Source organism: Colobus angolensis, unplaced genomic scaffold, assembly GCF_000951035.1.
Source record: "Colobus angolensis palliatus isolate OR3802 unplaced genomic scaffold, Cang.pa_1.0 Scaffold299, whole genome shotgun sequence".
NCBI lineage: Eukaryota > Metazoa > Chordata > Mammalia > Primates > Cercopithecidae > Colobus > Colobus angolensis.
In genome coordinates this window covers 2,894,848-2,903,982 of record NW_012116254.1, presented here as the reverse complement: position 1 = coordinate 2,903,982, position 9,135 = coordinate 2,894,848, and the positions used below count along the sequence as shown (strand labels likewise).

At 38.1% G+C, this 9,135-nt stretch overlaps 1 protein-coding gene across 2 annotated transcripts in view; it reads right to left on the bottom strand.

Annotated features, from left to right (window-relative positions):
- Positions 1 to 9,135, bottom strand: part of LOC105516999 (chromosome unknown open reading frame, human C18orf25) — a 97,199-nt gene that overhangs the window by 38,017 nt on the left and 50,047 nt on the right. The window lies entirely within an intron of this gene.

Genomic DNA, 9,135 nt, shown 5'->3' with positions numbered 1-9,135 from the left:
CCTTGTACAAGGATGTATAATATCCTTAAACAAAAACTGAGCACAGAAATAAGTCATCCCCAAAGTTAACTTCTAATTCTCATAAAACAAGTTCTAAAATGAAAAAAACAAATAAAGCAGCAATTTTCAATTTTTCAATTCAAAACCAGAAAAGGAAAAAACTTGGTTCAGTCTATTACTGGTAATTTACAAGTTACAAATATGTGGATATGGAACTGAACCAAAACAAAGTGGTGACATATTTTCTGAGTAACGTTACTAACAAATATTGAGAGACACATCGAAGATCTTGATTGTTTATATGAGACTCTAAATATACCACCTATATTTCCTCTTAAAAAACACAAGCAGAATTTGTTTTTTTTTCCTAAGTGGCAACTTCATTAAATAAAATGAACCTTTTTCATATTGATGTTATTATAAATGTGAAAGACTAATTTCCTCTCAAAAATAAATCCAGGCCAGGCGCAGTGGCTCATGCCTGTAATCCTAACACTTTGGGAGGCGGAGGCAGGTGGATCACCTGAGGTCAGGAGGTTGAGATCAGCCTGGCCAACATGGTGAAACCCCTGTCTCTACCTAAAATACAAAAATTAGCTGGGCATGGTGGCAGGTGCCTGTAATCCCAGCTACTTGGGGGGCTGAGGCAGGAGAACTGCTTGAACCCAGGAGGCAAAGGCTGCAGTGGGCTAAGACCACACCATTGCACTCCAACCTGGGCAACAAGAGCGAAACTCCATCTCAGAAAAAAAAAAAAAAAAGTAAATCCAGTGGAAAACCCAATTTTAAAAAACCACTTAGTATCAGCAAACTTACATATTCCTATTGAAGACTGTAATCCTAATGTAGCTGTGTCTCACATTATTACTAGGAATCTTTAAAAGACAAAATGCCAGCATTTACCAATCCCAGGCTGCACATAAAAACATCTATCATGTTGCAAGACCTTCAATCCTGTGATATTTTCTATCTTTTGACATGCTCTATGAGTTCTTTAACATAACTAAGGTCCATTTCTTTTTAATTCGAGGATTGAAAACAAAATTAAACTGGTAGTACATACTAATAAACTTAGTCACTAGCAATTTAAAACCCCACCCAATACATACCCTTGGATAGTGATCATTTTATCTTTATCCTCTACAGGTACCCTTTACATCAGGGTACCAGAAATACCACTGGCTGATGCCTACCAGATTACCGCCTTGGGCACTGAGCTTTAAATTAAAGCTCAAAATAAAAATCCATCTCCATGTCAATGAAAAATACTATTTTTCTCATGCATGAACTCAAGCTGCAGTCTAAACTGTTTTCCCTACATTATCTTGAATAGTAGGCACATAGCAAATATTTGCTCAAAACCGTATTGTGTTCTTCTGCATACAAGTGATACTGAATATAATTTATGAAAAACTAGCAACAAATTAGATTATTAAATGACATGTGGAATAATTACATAAAAATGTTCATGGAGTACATTCACAGTTAACTATGAGCTTCACAGTTAACTATGAGGTCCCCCAATTAGAAGCAGAAGTCAACAGCGTCTGTACAGAGCAAGTGCTAAGAGATTCTCAAGGAATTAACCATCTACCTATTTGGGTTCACTAAAATTTCCAGTTTTTTGTTTCATTTATATTTTTGGTAAAAAGCAAGGAAGAGGATGGCTCCTCCTATTGTATAAATTTGGTTCTATGTTCCAACCATACATAACAAAACTCAAGCTAAAATGTATCAAATTCTGGGGCGTTCTGTCGCAAATACCTAACTTTTAAAAAGGAAGCTGTTTTTTACTGTAGCTTTTAAAACATCATCAGGGCTGGGCTTGGTGGCTCACGCCTGTAATCCCAGCACTTTGGGAGGCCAAGGTGGTGGATCACGAGCTCAGGAGTTCAAGATCACAAGGTCAGCCTGGCCAACATAGTGAAACCCTGTTTCTACTAAAAATACAAAGAAAATTAGCCAGGCATGGTGGCGAGCTCCCATAATCCCAGATACTCGGGAGGCTGAGACAGGAGAATCGCTTGAACCCAGGAGGCAGAGGTTGCAGTGGTCCAGTGGGCCGAGATCGCGCCACTGCACTCCAGCCTGCGCAACAAAGTGAGACTCGGTCTCAAAAAAAACCCAGCAACATCATCAAAAGAAACTTACAATGGGCAAAAGCATATTATTTCTCACACAATCCAAAAATGCAGATTGTCAATACAATTAATTTTGTGATAGATTCAAAGGTTGTTAGGTAATATTCCCATTTCCAGCAACGTTAACTAGAAAATTGCAATTATACATCTTTGGGAACTCTGACATACTGTCAATATTTGGACAAGTCATGTAAGAATCAAAGGGCTGCTGTGGCAGTACTTGGAAATCAGGCATCTGCCATGTAAGCACTTGATGGGTGATAGGGAAAATTCTTTGGCCAACTAGTTGCATTTTAGGTCCCCTGGGTTCGAGTAGCTGCTTGTTCTCTTTGCCAGTGTCAGGGTGAGTTACCTTTTCCATCCACAGGTGGAACTTCTCTGTCTGCCTCTGCATCTTGGAAAAACAGCTCCTGGCCTCTTCTAGGACACTGCCTGTGCAGTTCCTATCACACAGCACCCCTGTCAAGTAATCCTGTAACTTCCCTGGGCGCTCCTTCAGATCCCCCAGCATGACCGAAGGCACCTTTAAAGACACTGACGCCATTTCATAAAACATTATTGCTTCAGAAATTGTATTTTTATTAAGACACACTTACTCAGGAAAATGACATAAGCATTGCTAAGAAGGAGCCTGATAGATCTAGCATTCATAGGTAGTGATTAAATTCATTAATCAAAGCCACTAATTCCAAAAAAAAATGAAATAACATTATTTTTCATAGCTTTAATATATCTACCTGGCAGCATGTATTGTTACTACACAGGCTGAATACAACTGACTGAATCTGTAACAGTAGTTTCCAATCTTTGCTGAACAATAAGAACTGGAGTGGCTTAAATACCAAAACCTACGGTGGCTCCAAGGCACCTAAGATTTGTTTCGATTTAAGCTCCCCAGGTGATTTTAATGTACAGCCTTCGTTGAGAACCACTGCATTCTTGAGTATTTTAACTCCTTTCACTTTAAAATTCTAAAAAGTTGTTTTGTCAGCTGGCCCATACTCAATCATTATACAATCACTCTCAGGTGATGATTCTTACCACACAAAAGATCTGTTTTAATTTTTTTTTTTTACTTCTTATGGAAAACCACATGAAGGAGATGATACAGAATACCTCTGGGTCAGCTTTTACAAACTGGTGTGTGTAAAGTGTTAAAATGCATGCCACACACACAAAACAAAATGTAGTTAAGTTTGGGATATACTACAAATCACATCCTTCCCCTCTGGAGAGCACCTTCATTAATGGCTGAAGTGCCCTGTGGTTTAAAACAAATGACATCTGTTAACACATAATCCAGCACTTTCCAAACATCTGAACATGTGTACAACTATTAATACCCAGTAGCACAGTGGTCCAGTTTAGGATATGGTCCCATACATATGTAATTTCATCCTTGAACTAGGCTAGATCATCTTTGGTTTCGGTACCCTATAGTTTGGGTCTCTAATAAAACTATACTGAACTCTTCATACTAAGGGACCTAATAAAAATGTTACTTCCTCAGATCATTCTTGACTACACTAACTAAAATAGCTTTTCTACCCCATTCCTAGTCAATCTTTACCTCTTACATCCTGCTTATTATTCACATCATATATCCCTACCTGATAGCATATGATGAATTCATTTATCGTCTCCTCATGAAAGATTAAGTTCCATGACAGCAGAGACTTCTCTCACTGTAGTATCCCCAAAGCCATGGACTAGGTGCTCAGATACTTGCTGAATAAAAGAGTGATTGATGGAATCAATCAATCTTGGCCTTATACCATCAACCTACATCGAGAGTCTTATAAATAATGCTGTTATGGAATGCTCTATTGAGCATTTGTTAAACTAATTTGTGAAACATGGTTTGCTTTATCACATAGTGACCTTTTATGAAGATGCAAAGAGAAGTTTCCCATGTCTCACTATCAAATACAACTGTGCTTCTCCCAGATAAAAAAGAATTTTTAATTCAGTCAGACCACCTATTTTCAATGCCTAAAAGGCTGTGAGACAAACATTTAGCCCACTTCTACCTAGCAAATAAAAACCTCATGAAATCGGTCACCAACCTCTGTCTAATTTCATATTATTCCTTTTCGTCTGATTACTCCATCCCCTATGCTGTCTTCACTTTTTAACTAAGTTTTGTTTATATGAAAACTCCCTCAAGAAGGACATGACTTTCCCCAAAGGTTAGTATGTTTAGCTTATGGGATAAAAGACTAAATGAAATGTAAAGCTTAACTTCCTTTAAGCCCCATTATAAGTGCTGGGCAAACTGAAGCACAGGACAGGAAATCAGATACCTCCTTTGATCTGCTTTAGATTCTCTCATTACTTATTTCTCAATGAATACTAAAAATGGGTATTTAAAAGCTGAAAATGATATAAGAACATTTATGCTGGGGGCAGTGAGATAAGTTGTAGCCTCATAAAGATTCTTACAAGCAATAATCACTGATAAGCAAGACATTTTGAGGCCTTCAAAACAGGGACCAATGATGCATTTATCAAAGCCCACAGAACTTACAACACCAAGAGCGAACCCTAACAGTAAACTACAGACGTTGGGTGATAATGATGTGTCAATGTAGGTTCATCGTTGTAACAAATGTCCATTCTAGTGCAGGATGTTGATAGTAGGGGAGGCCATGGCTATGTGGGAGAAGGGGGTACATGGGAACTCTGTCTCCTCTGCTCGATTTTGCTGTGAACTTAAAACTGCTCTAAAAGCAAAATCTATTAAAAACAATGACAAAAAAAAGGGACCACATTCTCACCTTAAAGACACACATGCTCTTTTATTAACACTAAGATATACCTTATTTTGAGAAAAAGACTTTATGCTTTTCCTTTTACAAAGTTAATATAGGCACTCAGTTTAGGAAATAAGAAAAGCAGGCCAAAAATAGTATCTTGGTGCTTTAACACGAGAAATTGCCAAAGGATACCCACCAGTAAGACTTTAAAGCTTTTTAATTAAATTAACATCATCCAGACCTTGTAGCATATAGAAAACCACATTTAGACAATGCATGCTTTTCAAATAATCGCTTAAATGAAGTAAAAGAGGGCACTTAATGCTTGCTAATTAATATAGAACTGTGCTGTGATTTATAACTAATGTAATTTCAAAAAAACCAGACTCCACTGTTTAGAACTTGATACCCATTAGCAGTAAGAGAACTTAATTGAATCAGACTACCAGTTTCACAGTGATTTTCAGATATAGGAGACTTAACATATCATTGCTTAACTGAGCAGTTCTGAGCCCTGGCTACTCAGTGTCATCACCTAAGGCTGATCGTATAAATGCTATCAGTTTTAAAGCTGATGCCTGGGGTCAGACTCCAAAGACTCTGATCGAATGGGGTTAAAATGGGGTCTGGGCATCAGACATTTTAAGTGCCACCCAGCTGATTCTAATACATAGCCAGATTGAAAACCATATGTATTTTACCCACCTGATTTGCATTTACCAAGCTGAAAACAGACAGTTTTTACCTGATTATTTTGTGTCAGTGTTTTGTTATCAATGTATTTTGTGAGTCTCTTAAATAGCTACCAAACTACAACCAGATTACAAAAGGTTTAAAATAGGGACATGGGGCTTTTAGCCACTGAAATCATTTGATATTCAATCTAGGAAAAAGGTCAATTACTGCGCTTCATGGATTCACTATGTGGGTTTGGGATCTTCAACCATGAATCCTTCTCACTGCCTTCTATTTAAAATTTGCCAAGCAATTAAATCCCCAAAAGGTTAAAAAGCCTCAAAAATTAGTAAGAAAAAACACATGTCAGAAGAAAAATGTGCAAAGAATATGAACAGACTTTACCAAACGAATACAAATCGCTAAACATTTTTCAACTTCACTAGTGATCAAAGAAATGCAAATTAACATCAAAATACCATTTTTAATAGAGTCTTGCTGTCACCCAGGCTGGAGTGCAGTGGTGTGACCTCGGCTCACTGCAACATCTGCCTCCCGGGTTCAATCAATTCTCCTGCCTCAGTCTCCCGAGTAGCTGGGATTACAGACACACGCCACCACGCCTGGCCAATTTTTTTTTTTTTCCCTCCCCATAGAGATGGGGTTTCACTATGTTGGCCAGGCTGGTCTCAAACTCCTGACCTCAGGTAATCCATCTGCCTCAGCCTCCCAAACTGCTGGGATTACAGGCATGAGACACCACACCGGCAAGATATCACTCTTCTATCAAATCAGCAAGCTTTTTAAAAAAATTAATATTCCATAGCAAGAATACAATGCATGAACACTCAAGCTCCTGGGTGAAATAAAGTTTTTTTTGTTTTTATTTGGATTTTTTTGAGACAGAGTCTTGCTCTGTCACCCAGGCTGCAGTGCAGAGGCTCAATCACGGTTCACTACAGCCTCTGCCTCCTGGACTCAAGCAATCTCCCACATCAGCCTCTGGAGCAGCTGGGACTACAGGCACATGCTGCTACGCCCAGCTAACTTTTGTTATTTCTAGTAGAGATGGGTTTTCACCATGTTCACCAGGCTGGTCTCGAACTCCTGGCCTCAAGTGAACCACCTGTCTCAGCCTCCCAGAGTGCTGGGATTACAAGCGTGAGCCATCGCACTCAACTTAATTATTTTTTAAAAGCAGTATGCCAGTATGCGGTCAAGAGCCTTAGATGTTCATACCCTTAACTCATAATAGCAAAAACTTAAAAGAGCCGAAAGGACCAACATTAGGGAAGTTATTTTTATGATTAGCTAAATTATTCAAAATCCGTATGTTCTAGGGAGAATATTTAGTGCTCTAGTTAAATGCTCAAAACGCAATGCTAAGAAGGAAAGGATGACGTACACAATATCCAGACAAATTTTGTTAGATATCATAGAAGACAACATATTCAAATGTTAACAAAAGCAGAATTATGGGTGATTTTAATTTTCTACTTCACATTTTTCTATTTTCAAAAATTTCTACAAATAATTTGTCACTTAAAAATATTTTTTTAATTTTTAAGCAAGAGTTAACTGATCAAGTATAATAAGTATAATTATCTCTACCAGAGAAAAAACTATGAGTTAAGATGATAGCTTGTCATGATGCAGCTCACTGCATTAAATATGTATGGTGAGTAATGAGTGCTGAGATCCTGTCTTGAAGTGGGGCTGAGCTGGTCTAGCCTGGCTGCATGGATTGAGAATTCAAGTAAACTTAGACAGCTGTCCTCAGTAGCCTCAACGACATTCTGCAAAAGAAATCAGATTTTCAAAGGCAAACCAACCAAGACAACTCACTCTTACCTACCATGGGGGGTATTATTTTTGGAACCTCAGTGTGAATAGGCATTTAACCACAAAGTAGGTCATTAAAGACAAGATAAAGCTACCCTGTATGGAGGTCCACTCTGCTAAATATTTATGAAAAACAGTTACTGGAAAAACTTTTCCCCACTGATCATGTATACCCATGCATGTATGTTAGTATGTTCAGAAAATTAACTTTTTCAAACTGAATGAGGGCTAGTGTCCATTATTTACATTAAAATCAAAATCCCTCCAACTACAGATTTTATAGACCTAGTCTCAAAACTGATTTTACAGAGAAACTGCCCCCCCATTAAAAGTAATGCTCTAATCATAAAATTGCAGAGAATGATCAAAGCACAAAAAGATAATGCATAAAGAAACCACTTGATAATGGCTGGGCGCAGAGGCTCACGCCTGTAACCACAGCACTTTGGGAGGCCAAGGCAAGTGGATCATGAGGTCAGGAGATCAAGACTATCCTGGCCAACATGGTGAAACCCCATCTCTACTAAAAATACATAAAAATGAGCTGGGCATGGTGGCATATGCCTGTAGTTCCAGCTACTAGGGAGGCTGAGGCAGGAGAATCACTTGAACCTGGGAGGCGGAGGTTGCAGTGAGCAGAGATCGCACCACTGCATGCCAGCCCGGTGACAGAGCAAGACTCGGTCTCAAAAGAAAGAAATCACTTGATAAAAGCCTTGATATTCAAGATAACCATCACAGAGTACTTTTACATGAATTCACTATAAAATATTACAAATTTACTATAAAATGCCCTTTACCCATCTCTAAGTCTCCCAAATGAAAGTACTGCCAGCATTATTTTGATATGATACCTCCAAACAGATTCTTAAAACATCAATATATTTCCAAAACCTTCAAGGAGAGATGATCTAGCGCCGATACTAAGCTGCCTGTCAGTTAATTAACTGCTGACTTTGAAAACCATCATAAACATCTGTTGCCCAGATATCAAACTCAAAGTATGATCGCGCACTATACTGGTCTGCGTTATTAATTATTTGCACTCTCTAAAAGAGAAAATGCATTAACAGTTACAATTATTTGACATAACATTTAGGATTAAGGTATTAGGATACCCTAATAGGAATTATTTAAGATAACGCCTTCAACTTTTAAGCTGAGCCCGAACAAAAGCTTATAAAGAGTATTTTCTGAATTACTAAATGGGTTGCACCTTAATGAAAGAGGATGGCAATAATTGGTTTTTACTTTTCCACTTGGTTTCCATTCTGTGTAAACAGCTGAATTAATGTTCCGACATCCAAGAGATTCTGTTAGGCCCATCCAGCTTAAGTTCACCTGAATGTCCATGTTGTTGAACTCAAGTCAGTTCATAATTTATCCTACCTTTACAATTTATGCAACTTTTCGACAACTGCTCTTACTATAAGGTTGAGTGTGCCTCCTCTCTTCCCCAAAGTCATAAGGTGACTCAGGAAACTGAAAGATACATCACTGTTACATTAAAAATTCACAATGTCACAATTTTTCAAGAGACAACAATATGGACAATTGAAATGAAATTCCTAATATTTGAACTCTAGGTTGTTCCATCTTTGCTGCTTTGCGTAATTCCAGTAAAGATCATTTATACCTGTCTCATGGTAATGGCACCTCCCAAAACTGCCAGCACACACACAGGCAGTCATATACAGTGGTCCTATACCTCAATCTACCAT